Source organism: Nanorana parkeri, unplaced genomic scaffold (genome assembly GCF_000935625.1).
Source record: "Nanorana parkeri isolate BGI_ZX_2015 unplaced genomic scaffold, ASM93562v1 scaffold3080, whole genome shotgun sequence".
NCBI lineage: Eukaryota > Metazoa > Chordata > Amphibia > Anura > Dicroglossidae > Nanorana > Nanorana parkeri.
This window is the reverse complement of record NW_017309348.1, coordinates 51,572-69,093: the sequence shown is the minus strand read 5'-3', so window position 1 is coordinate 69,093 and position 17,522 is coordinate 51,572. Positions and strand designations below refer to the sequence as shown.

At 39.5% G+C, this 17,522-nt stretch overlaps 1 pseudogene; it reads right to left on the bottom strand.

The window, feature by feature from the left end:
- Window positions 1-1,286: 1,286 nt before the first annotated feature.
- Window positions 1,287-17,522, bottom strand: part of LOC108802744 — a 29,856-nt pseudogene continuing 13,620 nt past the window's right edge.

Below are 17,522 nucleotides of genomic sequence, written 5' to 3'. Positions count from 1 at the left end.
ACAGAACTAATGCTATAGTAAAAAATACATTTTAAAAAAATGTTGTGTTTTTCTTGCCTCAGGTACAAAAGGAGCTGGCTACAGCTATGCTCCCGTGGTGTTCGTGCGGCTGCCGGCTGAATGTGTCAGACGCTGCAGATGGAAAGGTGCAGGACACCCCATGTGCAACGTCGGCCACACGAGCACCACGGGAGGACAGGACGCCGGGACCTGTAGGGCGCACTGGAATGTAAGCCGGCCGACTCCCTGCGTTCAGGTGCGGGAGGGGGTGTGGGGCTGTATTGAAGTCAATGGCATTGACCACAGTGCGATCGCCCGCACTCGGAACGCAGGCACGTTAGTGCCTTCATTCCGGTCCAGTGCGATCTGCAAAAATAGTGCTCGCAGCATTTTTGCGGATCGCACTGGACTGGAACACAGGCACTAATGCAGGCGAGGGGCCTGCCTGTGAAGCCTGGCTGCGGTGCCATTGACCTCAATGGACCGCCACGCCCCCTCCCGCCCCTGAATGCAGGTTTTTTTCGTTGGTAGATCTCAATGAGCTCGTCATTTGAAAAGTAGATCTCCAGACGAAAAATAGTGGGCGCCCCTGATCTATACCATGACTTGGCATATAGCATAAACAGCTTGTGTGGGTAGACATTGTCATTTTCCCACATACCTAGATGAATGCATGCATATGCAGGGGCCCATGGGGCACCCATAGAGGTACCTCTAATTTGTCTGTAGTGAGTACCTGCAAACTGAAAATAATTGTTGTTCAAAGCAAAGTCCAAGAGGTCAAGAATAAACTCATTTTGTGATGCAGAGTTGGGGAAGAGAGATTCCAGATGATGTTTAACTGCTAATAATCCCCAACCATGTGGTATGGACGTATATAGGGATTCTACATCCAGACCCACTAGAAGGGAACCCTCTTCTACTTTTATATTGGCTATTTTTTGTATGAGGCAAATTCGCTGAATCATATTGAATTTACAAATACTGTCTAAGCGCTGTTCCCTCAAATATCTTTGAGAATAATCCGGCTTCATATATTACGCTGATCAGCTCGTCCTTAGAGTGTATGTTTGTGTCTCATGAGTGAATGGGTTGTTGCAATAACCATTTTTTAGAGGAATAATGGTGGTGGTTCAACTGGTACACATAGTATGTCCAATTAGTTTTTTTTTAAACAATAAATTTACAATTTTGTACTATCCTTTGACTCTCCGACCCTCTTCATTAACTGCACTTTGAGCTGACGCCTTTCCGATCAACTCACTTTTTTGTTTTGTTTCTCGTATTCAAAGCATTGAAACAGCTTTTTCTCTATTGTGGATCTTCTGGTGCCGAATAAGACTATTTGTTTGTCTGAAGCTCTTGTCACATTCTAAACATTGAAATGGTTTCTCTCCAGTGTGAGTCCTCTGGTGTTGAGTAAGATGATGACTAAGTAAGAAGCACTTGTCACATTCTGAACATTGAAATGGTTTCTCTCCAGTGTGAGTCCTCCAGTGAACCCTAAGTTCAGATTTGGTGGTGAAACATTTGTCACATTCTGAACATTGAAATGGTTTCTCTCCAGTGTGAGTCCTCCAGTGAACCCTAAGCTCAGATTTGCAGGCGAAACATTTGTCACATTCTGAACACCTGTATGGTTCCTCTCCTGTGTGGATCCTCTGATGATAAATAAGACTTTCCTTCCATGTGAAGCACTTTCCACATTCTGAACATTTAAATGGTTTCTCTCCAGTATGAGCCCTCTGGTGACTAGTAAGATGTCCCTTTTGTGTGAAGCACTTGTCACATTCTGAACATGTATATGGCTTTTCCCCAGTGTGAATCTTTTTGTGTCGAATAAGTGTTGTCTTATTTGTGAAACACTTGTCACATTCTGAGCACTCATATGTCTTCTCTCCAGTGTGAATTTTCAGGTGTTCAGTAAGACTTTGCTTTCGTGTGAAGCTCTTGTCACATTCTGAACATTTAAATTGTTTCCTTCCAGTGTGAATCCACTGGTGAGTAGCAAGACTTCCCTTTTGTGTGAAGCACATTTGACATTCTGAACATTGAAATGGCTTCTCTCCAGTGTGTATCTTCTGGTGTTCAGTAAGCTGTCTCTTTCTTGCGTAGCACTTGTCACATTCTGAGCATTTGAATGGCTTCTCTCCAGCGTGAGTCCTCTGGTGTTCAGTAAGATGATGCCTAAGTGAGAAGCACTTGTTACATTCTGAGCATTTGAATGGCTTCTCTCCAGTGTGTATCATCTGGTGTTGAGTAAGATTATGTTTAAGTGAGAAGCACTTGTCACATTCTGAACATTTAAATGGTTTCTCTCCAGTGTGTATCATCTGATGTCTGGTAAGTTTATTCTTTTTTGTGAAACACTTGTCACATTCTGAGCACTCAAATATCTTCTCTCCGGTGTGACTCCTCTGGTGTTGAGTAAAATGTGAATTTTCAAATGGTTTCTCTTCATCGTGAATTTTCTGGTGAACTGTTAGAAATGACTTTGAAATTAAACTGTGCTCACACTCTGAGAACTCATATAACTTGTCTCCCCTGGGATCCATCATGTGCTGAAGAACGCCAACTTAGCTGTACTTTGTTATCAGACTGCTTCAATACAATATTCAAGAATTAAGGTGGATCCCTAAAAAAAATAGAAATTCATTATTATAGAAGTTACAGGATATTGACAACAGATAAAGACAAAATCAAGAACTTTACACATTTTGGTGTTTAACATCAGAATTGAATGTCTTCAGATAGTTTGCAGTTCAGACGATTATTTATTTGTTCATTGAATACACAGGAAATATAAACATCAATAACTGAATACAGGTTTGTCTTCTCTGAGTGGAGAATCATTTTACTGCACTCAATGAAGTATCTGTGACGCCAAGCCTCCAAACAGGAATGGCGGCATAATACAACCATTTCTCTTGAGGAGTCCAGTGACAATAGTAAAACTCTGTAGATGGGGCTGTGTCTGTATAAATGACTTCACTTTATGGAAGCCTTAATTACACAGATTATTTATATAAAAGTAGCAATAGACAACTCCATGGCCTTGACTTTTAACACATTATGGACTTTCTAAAGATATTTTACATAGTTACATAGTATTTGAGGTTGAATAAAGACATATGTCCATCAAGTCCAACCTATTGTGTGTGTGTGTGTGTGTGTGAGTATGGAGTCATCTCGTTATTGGTAGTACCTGTACCCCTGTATATTACCTTTTCTCAGGAAATCGTCCAAAAGCTTCTTGAACGATTCCACACTGTTAGCTGAAATCACTGCTTGTGGCAGTGAGTTCCAGACCCTAACCCCTCGAACTGAGAAGAACCCCCTTCGCCCCTTGTGTTTGAATTTTTTTTCTACCAGTTTCAGGTGGTGGCCTCTAGTCTTTGTTACCGAATTAATCTTAAAGAGTTTGTTGCTAATGTCGCTATGACTATGGAACATTTTGTACATGAAAATCATGTCCCCACTTAATCTCCTTACTTCCAGCGTGAACATATTTTAATTTTGTAGCCGTGTCTCATAGCTCTGGTCCTCCATCCCTTTGATGAGTTTGGTTGCCCTCCGCTGGACTCCCTCCAGCTCAAGGACATCCTTTCTGTGTACCGGTGCCCAAAACTGCACCGCATACTCTTGGTGGGGCCGAACCAGTGAAGTGTAAAGTGGCAAAATTATAGACTTATCCCTGCAAAACATTCCCTTCTTGATGCAGGACAGGATTCTACTAGCTTTACTTACAGCAACCTGGCACTGTAATCTATTATTTAGTTTATGGTCTACAATGACCCCCAAATCTTTCTCCATTTCAGACTTCCCTAGCGGCATACCCATAATTGTATAACCCATTTGCTTGTTATTTATCCCAAAGTGCATAACTTTGCATTTATCGACATTGAACCTCATCTGCCACAAAGTTGCCCACTCCCCTATTTTATCCAGGTCCTCTTTTAGTACAAGTGTTTTCATTTTAAACACTTCCTGTCTCTTATTGAAAACTCAGATGGAGCTATGTGAAGAAAAGGAGAGGATTCACTTTTCTGATTCCCTCATGTGTGCAAAGGTGAGCTTGAGCTGCTGAGTTGTGTAAACAACAGCTGTATTTCCACAAAGGAGCCGAGTAGAGCTTTGAAAACTCAACTTGTGAAAAAGTCCAGAGCTCCGGATGCTGGTTGTATATGACAATGGAAATTATTTCAAATTTATATTTCCTACTTCTGCATCACTACTTAGTGTCAGATAGCAGTGGTGCTTCTAAAAAAGCAAGACTTTGATCATTCCTCAATGCTTTGTGCCATTATGGTTAGAATTCAGGGTTTTTTTTACAGGGGTTTGTCTGGCTAAACTTTTCAGGCAAGCCAGATGGTCATTATAGGTGGTAAGAAGTACATGCACTAACTGAGCTCCATCACAGAACCTTTCATTTTTCTAGTTCATACATTTTACTGGACTCTGTGTCTCCAGTACTGGGGACCGGTGTAGCATTGAGGTTTACTAATTCAATAGTACTATTCCCAAAATAAATGAAACCTCTATAGCCATGCGAACAGCCATGTGAACAGCCATCACCAGCTGTTTAATAGTAAGGTCCAGCAGCCATTATCTTGGAAAGCCACCATTTATGTTAGGCGGTAGTGAAGCAGTTAAACGACACACAAAACGATATCTTTGTTGACCAAATCCTAAAAGAGGTGTTTTTATATTAAATTAAGAAAAATCAGACATCTTAAAGTGTATAGCAAGTCAAAATGTTTCTTTAGTTTTGGATAGAGCGGGAAGAGATTTAGAACTTCTCCTCGGTTATACTGTGAAAAAAGGGAGTTATTTTCCCTCATTTTCTATTCTGGTGACAACGGTTTCAACAGAAAGGAAGTGAGGGGAAATCTATAACAAGGATAAAGACACCAAAACAAAGCATTTCCCTGTTTAACAAAAAAAAACCAAATGTATACTTCTTACTGTATTGCTGTTAGAGAGTTCCTTCTTGTCTGGTTTAAAGGTTTTCACCTGGACAAGGTTAAAGGTAAGCAAGGGGAAATCCCTCTAACAAAACAGTAAAATCCCAACAGGAGTTTTAATCCTTCTCCACTATTTCCAAACTGAAAAATGGTTTGCTTATAACTATGCTTAAAATGTATTTATAATATACTTGTTATATGTATCTCAGAGTCATGTGACAGAAATCTGCAATCCTTCCAAAATTGCAATGAGAAATTTGTGGACTGGATTTTATAAAAAAAACTAAAAGATTAATGCCAAACTATGTAAATATTCTGAGAGGCAATGTTTCAAGATTATAATTTTGCTAACTGGCATAATCTGCTGCCTGGATTTTATTTGAATAGCTAAACCATGTATGAAGAACACTGAGATATATTCTACTTGCAACCACAATATCTCTCAGATCAATGTTCATAGAAAAATCTAAATTATAAAGAGCACAATCACACAGAGTGCACCTACCCGATATAATGTAGAATTGGGTCCTATAGAAGCTCCTTGTTCTCTTGGCCAACAGATCTTGGAACTTACTGAGCCCAGCCTCACCTTATATTCATTTCACCACCATTCACCTACATGTGCTGGATCTCCATTGGCTGAAAAGGTGAGATCTACTTCACAAAAGGAATGTTTACATTGTAATTGGGTAGTCTCAGCTGTTCTTTGTTTCAGCTCTCCGCCCTAATGACAGCCGGGACAAGTTCATTAACATTCTAATGGAGAGAGGACAATAGGAGGGAACCTTCATTGAAAATGGATGGGAGTTGTCTCTCCTCATTAACATAACACATGATACTACACTTGCTCCATCAAGGACAAAAGGGACTGGAGAGTCTTTGGTAAAATGTTTCAATCATTATTTTAGGTTTTGGTTATAATAAGGAAGGGTTACCACCCCTCTGAATTATTTTTTGCTGTCTGTGTACTGTTGGGGAGATTTCTTACAAATTGCTTTTTTAAATAACAAAGTTAGAACAATTGATGGGCTATTAGGCTCCTATGTGATATCAATAAAGTTATACAAAATAAAAATAGCCTATAAAAAAACACCAAAAAAATGTGAAAACACCCCACCCCTAGGTGCATGCATATACATACCTATTTACTTTCATTGTGTGCGCCTACATATGAAAATGAAAATTATTTAAGGGCCATTATTCATGATTAATGCAAAACTAATGAGCTATAAAGGCTTTTTTAAGAGTTGCTTCTGAATGCTTTTGAGCACTGAGGTTTATTACCATGTCACTGGGGTGCAACCTTAAGAATTCACATGTTTGGTATCTATATACTTGATGTGACCACATCCTTTCTTGTTTACCAAAAATGTCATATTAGAAAGTGTTTGGGTATATGAAAATTAATTTGAATGCATTAATTAGTAAACATTTAGGTTTGATAAACGGTGGCATAAATATCGTGTGACAACAAAACTTGGCTCAGGTTTCTTCACTTTGTTGTGATTTGGGGTACTAATGTTGGTCAAGATGTTCCAATTCATCCCATATGTTTCCGGTAGGGTTAAATTAAAGCTCTGTGTAGGCCATTTGAATTCTCCCCAATATTTGTTTTAATGATGTCTTTACTGAGTTGGCTTAGTGTGCAGTGATGGTGGAAGATAAATCTGTTGCCACAAGGATAGAAGCACTCAGGGGGTTATTCACAAAGCTGCCGTGGGCAGCCAAGTGAATAGCCAACTCGAAGTTAAGTGAGCCTAACGCTGTTCGGCGATTCACTTCAGGCTTGTACGGCTGAGTTCACCCATACACCGACTGAAATCAGGCGTACATCTGCTTGCTGCGGCTGGCTCCAGGTCGGCCGAACATGCCCAGCATGTTCGGCTGACCCGAAGTTCAGAAGGAGTTCGACTCAGCCGATCCAACATCTGGATCGACTGAGCCGATCCTCCGGCAGGCTTCTCACTGCTGTTAGGCATTCGGCTCGGCTATTCTGCTCGGTACCTCTGCTGCTATCGAGCAGAATAAAAAAACAGTCAAACATTTTTTTTTCTTAAAAATAGAAAACGATAGGGCGGAGCTAGCACTGACAGCTAGCTCCGCCCAACTGTTTTCTTTTGGCTGGGACCAGCTGTCATTAAAATGAGAGTTTGTGGGAGCCGGCGGGGATATTAAAGCCGACTCTGCTAAGCTCTCATCCTAATGACAGAACAGCGTCCGCTGGTTACTTAGTAACCAGCGGACACTGTTCTGTCATTAAGATGAGAGCTTAGCAGAGTCGGCTTTCATATCACTGCCAGCTCTCCTAAGCTCTCGTCTTAATGACCCAAACCCACCTTCCACCCACAGTTCGTACGCCCACACCGGAATGCACGGTGCACGGGTGCTGAGTTACACAGACACGGATACACAGAGGTTGAATAAAGACACAGGTCCATCAAGTTCAACCTATTGGGTGTATGCATGTGTATGAGTCCCTGTGTGATCTTGTTTTTAAGGGTAACTGTACCCCTGTATGTTACAGTCTCTGGGGAAATTCAGACTATGGTGCATCTTCTTCTAAAAGTATTGCTCCAGACAACAAGATACATCACAGCCACAGCACAGATTTACTTCAGATTTATTCTTTCCAGTGTTTTTAATGTATAAAGTTATAAATAGACATGTAATATAAGGTATACCCAGGACAATGTTATGCTAGAAAACTACAGGATTTCAGCGGAGCGAGCACAGCGGAGGATATTCCCTTTCACACACCCGGTCTCAGACTGAAATTAAAGAAAAGATACCTGGGAAAGAAAGAGAGAGGACTCATTGCTCTGATTCTTTTATTTTGTTGTGTAAATTACTGTCTGAGCATGTGAACTTTATAAACAATGTGTAAAAAAAACATGAAAGAGAAAAAAGAACTTCAACTCCTGGCAGCATTTAGAATTACAAAATATTCAAGACGGACAGCTCCCGGTCGGTTCTAGTGCACTTGCTGAATGCAGCCCGTGCATGTATACCCATACTATGGAAACAGGTGACTCCGCCATCGTGCAGCTTTGGTTTTCCAAAATAAACGATATCAGACTCAGTGGAACTTCAATGATGCTCGACTCTCCTATACGGCAGGTTAGCGGAGGCCACGCGCCCCCCTCGATTATAAAACTTATGTATACCATTCATGCACCTCTTGTTTTCTGTGACCATACTGCTGATAAGTACAAATAAATAATTTTATTTTTTTTACATCATACATGTTGCAATAATTATAACCAATGTTTCGAGGCCAGGTAGGGACCCTTCATCAGGGCAACAATGTAACACACCATTGTTACCAGTGTTACATTGTTGCCCTGATGAAGGGTCCTTTCGTGGCCCCTGAAATATCGGTTATAATTATTGCAACATGTATGACGATCTGTCCGATTAAATGGACTTTATCGTTTGAAATCTTTTGCTGAGTGCTGGTGATTGCTATTCATTTACTGTTTGATGTGCACGGCGCCATCCGTGAGTATCACTACAAGCACCATTATTGTGATTTTTGGCCGGAGACGCTGCAAGGAGTGCAGGGGGACATATTTAACATTTTTTCAAAAGACATATTTTAACCCCTTCATGACGGAGCTCGTTTTTCGTTTCTGTTCGTAAATGGCTGACGCACTTTTAACATGTGTGCTGTGTGATTCTTCCACGTCAGTAATATACTTTCTTACAAAGTGCACCCACACATATTATATATTGTTTTTTAGAGGACAGATAGGGCTACATATTTATATCACATATGTGTGTCTAATGCGTCACTTAGGACAAATAAAATATACAAAAGAGGAAAAACGTAAAGAAAACACTTCTTCCCCAGTTTTGATTTGTAGTATTTTTTACAAAAACAGCACAGCTAAAAAAATACAATAAACCCATCAAAAGTGAACTGGATCCGAAAGATAAAAGCAGATATTTCTATAATGTGAAATGTATCACTTTCCAAACTTGAATATTACTTCTCTTCTAGGTGAATCCTCCAGTGTCCAGTTAAATGTATCTTTTGAAAGAAGGGTTTCTTGTATTCAAAGCATTGAAACAGCTTTTTCTCCATTGTGGATCTTCTGGTGCCAAATAAGACTATTTGTTTGTCTGAAGCTCTTGTCACATTCTAAACATTGAAATGGTTTCTGTCCAGTGTGAGTCCTCCAGTGAACCGTAAGCTCAAATTTGGTGGTGAAACATTTGTCACATTCTGAACACCTGTATGGTTTCTCTCCTGTGTGGATCATCTGATGATTAATAAGACTTTTCTTCCGTGTGAAGCACTTTCCACATTCTGAACATTTAAATGGTTTCTCTCCAGTGTGAGTCCTCTGATGAATAGTAAGATGCACATTTTGTGTGAAGCACTTTCCACATTCTGAACATTTATATGGCTTTTCTCCAGTGTGAATCTTTTGGTGTTGAATAAGTGCTGTCTTTTTTGTGAAACACTTGTCACATTCTGAGCATTTAAATGGTTTCTCTCCTGTGTGAATCTTGTTGTGTTTAGTAAGATTTGTACTTTGTGAGAAGCACTTTCCACATTCTGAACATTGAAATGGCTTCTCTCCAGTGTGAGTCCTCTGGTGTATAGTAAGATGTTTCCTAAGTGAGAAGCACTTGTCACATTCTGAACATTTAAATGGTTTCTCTCCTGTGTGAATCTTATGATGTCCAGTAAGACTGCTCTTATGTCTGAAACACTTTTCACATTCTGAGCACTCAAATATCTTCTCTTCTGTGTGACTCTTCTGGTGTTGAGTAAAATGTGAATTTTCAAATGGTTTCTCTTCATCGTGAATTTTCTGGTGAACTGTTAGAACTGACTTTGGAATTAAACTATGCTCACACTCTGGGAACTCATATAACTTGTCTCCTCTGGGATCCATCATGTGCTGAAGAACGCTAACTTAGCAGTACTTTGTTATCAGGCTGCTTCACTCCAATATTCAAGAATTAAGGTGGATCCCTAAAAAAAATAGAAATTAATAATTATAGAAGTTACAGACTTCTATAATTATTAAAGACAAAATCAAGAACGTTACACATTTTGGAGTTTAACATCAGAATTGTATGTCTTCAGATAGTTTGCAGTTCAGACGATTATTTATTTGTTCATTGAATACACAGGAAATATAAACATCAATAACTGAATACAGGTTTGTCTTCTCTGAGTGGAGAATCATTTTACTGCACTCAATGAAGTATCTGTGACGCCAAGCCTCCAAACAGGAATGGCGGCATAATACAACCATTTCTCTTGAGGAGTCCAGTGACAATAGTAAAACTCTGTAGATGGGGCTGTGTCTGTATAAATGACTTCACTTTATGGAAGCCTTAATTACACAGATTATTTATATAAAAGTAGCAATAGACAACTCCATGACCTTGACTTTTAACACATTATGGATGTTCTAAAGATATTTTAGTACAAGTGTTTTCATTTTAAACACTTTATGTCTCTTATTGAAAAGTCAGATGGAGCTATGTGAAGAAAAGGAGAGGATTCACTTTTCTGATTCCCTCATGTGTGCAAATGTCAGCTTGAGCTGCTGAGTTGTGTAAACAACAGCCGTGTTTCCACAAAGGAGCCGAGTAGAGCTTTGAAAACTCAACTTGTGAAAAAGTCCAGAGCTCCGGATGCTGGTTGTATATGACAATGGAAATTATTTCAAATTTATATTTCCTACTTCTGCATCACTAATTAGTGTCAGATATCAGTGGTGCTTCTATGAAAGCAAGACTTTGATAATTCCTCTATGCTTCCTGCCATTATGGTTAGAATTCAGTGTTTTTTTTACAGGGGTTTGTCTGGCTAAACTTTTCAGGCAAGCCAGATGGTCATTATAGGTGGTAAGAAGTACATGCACTAACTGAGCTCCATCACAGAACTTTTCGTTTTTCTAGTTCATACATTTTACTGGACTCTGAGTCTCCAGTACTGGGGACCGGTGTAGCATTGAGGTTTACTATTCCAATAGTACTATTCCCAGAATAAATGAAACCTCTATCTATAGCCATGCGAACAGCCATGTGAACAGCCATCACCAGTTGTTTAATGGTAAGGTCCAGCAGCCATTATCTTGGAAAGCCACCATTTATGTTAGGCGGTAGTGAAGCAGTTAAACGACACACAAAAAGATATCTTTGTTGACCAAATCCTAAAAGGGGTGTTTTTATATTAAATTAAGAATTCTATAGCCATGCGAACAGCCATGTGAACAGCCATCACCAGCTGTTTAATAGTAAGGTCCAGCAGCCATTATCTTGGAAAGCCACCATTTATGTTAGGCGGTAGTGAAGCAGTTAAACGACACACAAAAAGATATCTTTGTTGACCAAATCCTAAAAGAGGTGTTTTTATATTAAATTAAGAAAAATCAGACATCTTAAAGTGTATAGCAAGTCAAAATGTTTCTTTAGTTTTGGATAGAGCGGGAAGAGATTTAGAACTTCTCCTGGGTTACACTGTGAAAAAAGGGAGTTATTTTCCCTCATTTTCTATTCTGGTGACAACGGTTTCAACAGAAAGGAAGTGAGGGGAAATCTATAACAAGGATAAAGACACCAAAACAAAGCATTTCCCTGTTTAACAAAAAAAAAAACAAATGTATACTTCTTTCTGTATTGCTGTTAGAGAGTTCCTTCTTGTCTGGTTTAAAGGTTTTCACCTGGACAAGGTTAAAAGTAATCAAGGGAAAATCCCTCTAACAAAGCAGTAAAATCCCAGCAGGAGTTTTAATCCTTCCCCACTATTTCCAAACTGAAAAATTGTTTGCTTATAACTATGCTTAAAATGTATTTATAATATACTTGTTATATGTATCTCAGAGTCATGTGACAGAAATCTGCAATCCTTCCAAAATTGCAATGAGAAATTTGTGGACTGGATTTTATAAAAAAAACTAAAAGATTAATGCCAAACTCAGTAAACATTCTGAGAGAGGCAATGTTTCAAGATTATAATTTTGCTAACTGGCATAATCTGCTGCCTGGATTTTATTTGAATAGCTAAACCATGTAAGAAGAGCACTGAAATATATTCTACTTGCAACCACAATATCTCTCAGATCAATGTTCATAGAAAAAGAAAATATAAATTATAGAGTGCACCTACCTAGTATAATGTAGAATGGGGTCCTATAGAAGCTTTTTGTTCTCTTGTCCAACAGTTCTTGGAACTTACTGAGCCCAGCCTCACCTTATATTCATTTCACCACCATTCACCTACATGTGCTGGATCTCTATTGGCTGAAAAGGTGAGATCTACTTCACAAAAGGAATGTTTACATTGGAATTGGGCAGTCTCAGCTGTTCTTTGTTTCAGCTCTCCACCCGAATCACAGCCCGGACAAGTTCATTAACATTCTAATGGAGGGAGGACAATAGGAGGGAACCTTCATTGAAAATTAATGGGAGTTGTCTCTCCTCATTAACATAACACATGATACTATACTTGCTCCATCAAGAACAAAAGGGACTGGAGAGTCTTTGGTAAAATGTTTCAATAATTATTTTAGGTTTTGGTTATAATAAGGAAGGGTTACCACCCCTCTGAATATTTTTTTTGCTGTCTGTGCACTGTTGGGAAGATTTCTTACAAATTGCTTTTTTAAATAACAAAGTTAGAACAATTGATGGGCTATTAGGCTCCTATGTGATAGCAATAAAGTTATAAAAATAAAAATAGCCTATAAAAAACACCAAACAAATGTGAAAACACCCCACCCCTAGGTGCATGCATATACATACCTATTTACTTTCATTGTGTGCGCCTACATATGAAAATGAAAATTATTTAAGGGCCATTATTCATGATTAATGCAAAACTAATGAGCTATAAAGGCTTTTTTAAGAGTTGCTTATATATGAGAGCTTAGCAGAGTCGACTTTCATATCACTGCCAGCTCTCCTAAGCTCTCGTCATAATAACCCAAACCCACCTTCCACCCACAGTCCGTACACCCGCACCGGAATGCACGGTACCCTGATGCCATGCGTTCCACTGCAGTGCGACTTGGGTCGTGACTTAATGACCAAGGACAAATGTGGGTCCTGAGTTACACAGACACAGATACACAGAGGTTGAATAAAGACACAGGCCCATCAAGTTCAACCTATTGCGTGTATGCATGTGATTCTGCATGTGTATGCGTGTGTATGAGTCCCTGTGTGATCTTGTTTTTAAGGGTACCTGTACCCCTGTATGTTACAGTCTCTGGGGAAATTCAGATTATGGTGCATCTTCTCCTAAAAGTATTGCTCCAGACAACAAGATACATCACAGCCACAGCACAGATTTACTTCAGATTTATTCTTTCCAGTGTTTTTAATGTATAAAGTTATAAATAGACATGTAATATAAGGTATACCCAGGACAATGTTATGCTAGAAAACTACAGGATTTCAGCGGAGCGAGCACAGCGGAGGATATTCCCTTTCATACGCCCGGTCTCTGACTGAAATGAAAGAAAAGATACCTGGGAAAGAAAGAGGGAGGACTCATTGCTCTGATTCTTTTATTCTGTTGTGTAAATTACTGTCTGAGCATGTGAACTTTATAAACAATGTGTAAAAAAACATGAAAGAGAAAAAAGAACTTCAATTCCTGGCAGCATTTAGAATTACAAAATATTGAAAGGCACATTATTCAATCCAACAAAGAAAGAAACATTTTTTTCAAAAAGCAAATGAATAGGAATCACCAGCACCCAGTAAACGATTTCAAACTATAAAGTCCATTTAATCGGACAGCTCCCGGTCGGTTCTAGTGCACTTGCTGAATGCAGCCCATGCATGTATACCCATACTGTGGAAACAGGTGACTCCACCCTCAGTCCAGCTTTGGTTTTCCAAAATAAATTGATCATTATACATGTTGCGATAATTATAACCGACGTTTCAGGGCCATGTAGGGACCCTTCATCAGGGCAACAATGTAACACCGGTAACAATGGTGTGTTACATTGTTGCCCTGATGAAGGGTCCCTACGTGGCCCCCGCAACGTCGGTTATAATTATTACAACATGTATGACGATCTGTCCGATTAAATGGACTTTATCGTTTGAAATCTTTTGCTGAGTGCTGGTGATTGCTATTCATTTACTGTTTGATGTGCACGGCGCCATCCGTGAGTACAACTACAAGCACTATTATTGTGATTTTGGCCGGAGACGCTGCAAGGAGTGCAGGGGGACATATTGGACATTTTTTCAAAAGAAATATTTTAACCCCTTCATGACAGAGCTTGTTTTTCGTTTCTGTTCGTAAATGACTGACGCACTTTTAACATTTGTGCTGTGTGATTCTTCCATGTCAGTAATATACTTTCTTACAAAGTGCACCCACACATTATATATTGTTTTTTAGAGGACAGATAGGGCTACATATTTATATCACATATGTGTGTCTAACGCGTGACTTAGGACAAATAAAATATACAAAAGAGGAAAAAACTTAAAATACTTTTTCCCCAGTTTTGATTTGTAGTATTTTTTACAAAAACGGCACAGCTAAAAAAAATACAATAAATCCATCAAAAGCAAACAGGATCTTAAAAGATATTTCTATAATGTGAAATGTATCACTTTCCAAACTTGGATAGGACTTCTCTTCTAGGTGATTCCTCCAGTGTCCAATAAAATGTACCTTTTGGATGCAGTGTTCCTCACATTCAGAGCATTGAAACTGCTTTTTCTCAATTGTGGATCTTCTGGTGCCGAATAAGACTATTTTTTTGTGTGAAGCTCTTGTCACATTCTAAGCATTGAAATGGTTTCTCTCCAGTGTGAGTCCTCCAGTGAACCATAAGCTCAGATTTGGTGGTGAAACATTTGTCACATTCTGAACACCTGTATGGTTTATCTCCTATGTGGATCATCTGATGATAAATAAGACTGTCCTTCCGTGTGAAGCACTTTCCACATTCTGAACATTTAAATGGTTTCTCTCCAGTGTGAGCACTCTGGTGAACAGTAAGACGTCTCTTTTGTGTGAAGCACTTTCCACATTCTGAACATTTGTACGGCTTTTCTCCAGTGTGAATGTTTTGGTGTTGAATAAGTGTTGCCTTTCTTGTGAAACACTTGTCACATTCTGAACATTTAAATGGTTTCTCTCCTGTGTGAGTCTTGTTGTGTTTAGTAAGATTTGTACTTTGTGAGAAGCACTTTCCACATTCTGAACATTGAAATGGCTTCTCTCCAGTGTGAGTCCTCTGGTGTTGAGTAAGATGTTTCCTAAGTGAGAAGCACTTGTCACATTCTGAACATTTAAATGGTTTCTCTCCTGTGTGAATCTTCTGATGTCCAGTAAGACTGCTCTTATGTCTGAAACACTTGTCACATTCTGAGCACTCAAATACCTTCTCTCCGGTGTGACTCCTCTGGTGTTGAGTAAAATGTGAATTTTCTAATGTTTTCTCTTCATTGTGAATTTTCTGGTGAACTGTTAGAAATGAATTTGAAGTTAAACGTTGCTCACACTCTGAGAACTCATATAACTTGTCTCCTCTGGGATCCATCATGTGCTAAAGAACGTCAACTTAGCAGTACTTTGTTATCAGAGTGCTTCAATCCAATATTCAAGAATTAAGGTGGATCCCTAAAAAAAAATAGAAATAAATTATTATAGAAGTTAAGGAATATTGACAACAGATAAAGACAAAATCAAGAACTTTACACATTTTGGAGTTTAACATCAGAATTGAATGTCTTCAGATAGTTTGCAATTCAATCAATTAGTTTTTTGTTCATTGAATACACAGTAAATATAAACATTAATAACTGAATACAGGTTTGTCTTCTCTGAGTGGAGAATCGTTTTACTGCACTCAATGAAGTATCTGTGATGCCAAGCCTCCAAATAGGAATGGTGGCATAATACAACCATTTCCCTTTAGGAGTCCAGCGAAGCTGGTGGGAAATTCAAAAGTGAAAACATGCAATATACACAGAATACACACATTACAATGTAATCTGCTATGATTACATTACTGTATCAAACCATTTCACTTCAGTTTTGTCCCTACAGCTTTGTCCAGTGCCCTGCCTGCACTTTTAGTGTTCTTTTGCTGTTCTTTCTGCCTGGAAACTTGAGAACGTCCATGGCATCCAAAAAGCGTCCCTTTAGGTCAAAGCGGTTTTAGACCAGCTAGAAAAAAGTGATAGTGATGTAGAATCACTCGCAGAATTGAGCGATAGCGATTCATGGGGAAATTCAATATCAGACACTGAAAGTGACGACAGCGACGCTTCTGCGACCGAGCTCAGTGATGTTAGAACCTGGTGCTCTATTGACTGTGGTACGGATCACGCAGAGCCCCCAGAATTCCCATTTACTGGACCATTTTTAAAATTATAATATTTTTTTTTTTTAAACAATGTACCGCTTTGGCATGCAAAAACACTGCATAATCAGACCGCCAGGGAGGTTAATGGAAAATGGATTTTGAGTTTTGTGGTGGCAATGGGGAGGTGCAGGGGGATGTACATGTGTGTGCATTCTCAGGAGTCACAAGGCTGTTTTTCATACTTTATTTTATAGATTCTTTTACAGGCCAGAGACAAAGAAATGTAAAATTCCCTCCACAAGATCTTTAATCCGTCTCTCAGAGGGTCAGCTTGTTATCTCTAAACTGCAATCAGCTGATCCTCCCCTCTCCCCTCTATGGAGAGAGCAGAGATGAGTGATCAGCACAGCTTCTCAGCTCTGTGTGTGTGTGTGTGTTAAGGTGCCCATACACTGCTCGATTCTCGTACGAGAAGCGCGGGAAATCCCGCGATCGTACGAGAATCGAGCAGTGTGAATGAAGATGTGTGACCGTTTCTACTGTACGGTCGCACGTCTTTTGTCTAAGGAGCACGCTATAAAACCAGCCAAAAATCGTACGATTTTCGGCTGGTTTGAACGGTGCTCGGGAGACAAATGCCGAACGGGCCGGTGTGCGCACGCGCACACTGCCCGTTCAGCATTGGGTCATCGGAAGCCCGCCCCTCAGAGGGGCGGGCTTGCGATGATCGAGAGTACGATCTGCCTGTCCAAGATGGGCAGATCGTTCGTTTTTTTAATCACTGTATAACCATCGCAAGACTAAGGTCTTGCGATGGTTGTAGAGTGTATGGCCATCTTTAGGGAGAATCTCCTGTCACTTGTCCTGTTCTGTAGACTTCTTTCTGTGTCCAGTGTGTGTCTCTCGGATCTTAAGTACTATCCTTGTCGCACTCCTTACCGATATGTCCCTTGTAGTGGGGGGTACTCGCAGTGACTGCGGATGGCCCTGCGAATGTTAGCAAAATTGTAGAGGATTTTTCCCATGCAGGAGATGTATCTCATGCAGAACCACAGGGACAAAGAAAAAAATTTACTATTTTAGGTCCACTTCTACAAATAAAGAGTATAGAATTAATAAGTTTATCTCATGCTCTTGCAAATTTGTTACATATCTTCTTGAATGCCCGTGCGGTCTCCAATACATTGGCAGAACTAAAAGAATGCTCAAAAAACGCCTGGAAGAGCACATCAATAACATCAAAAAAGGATTT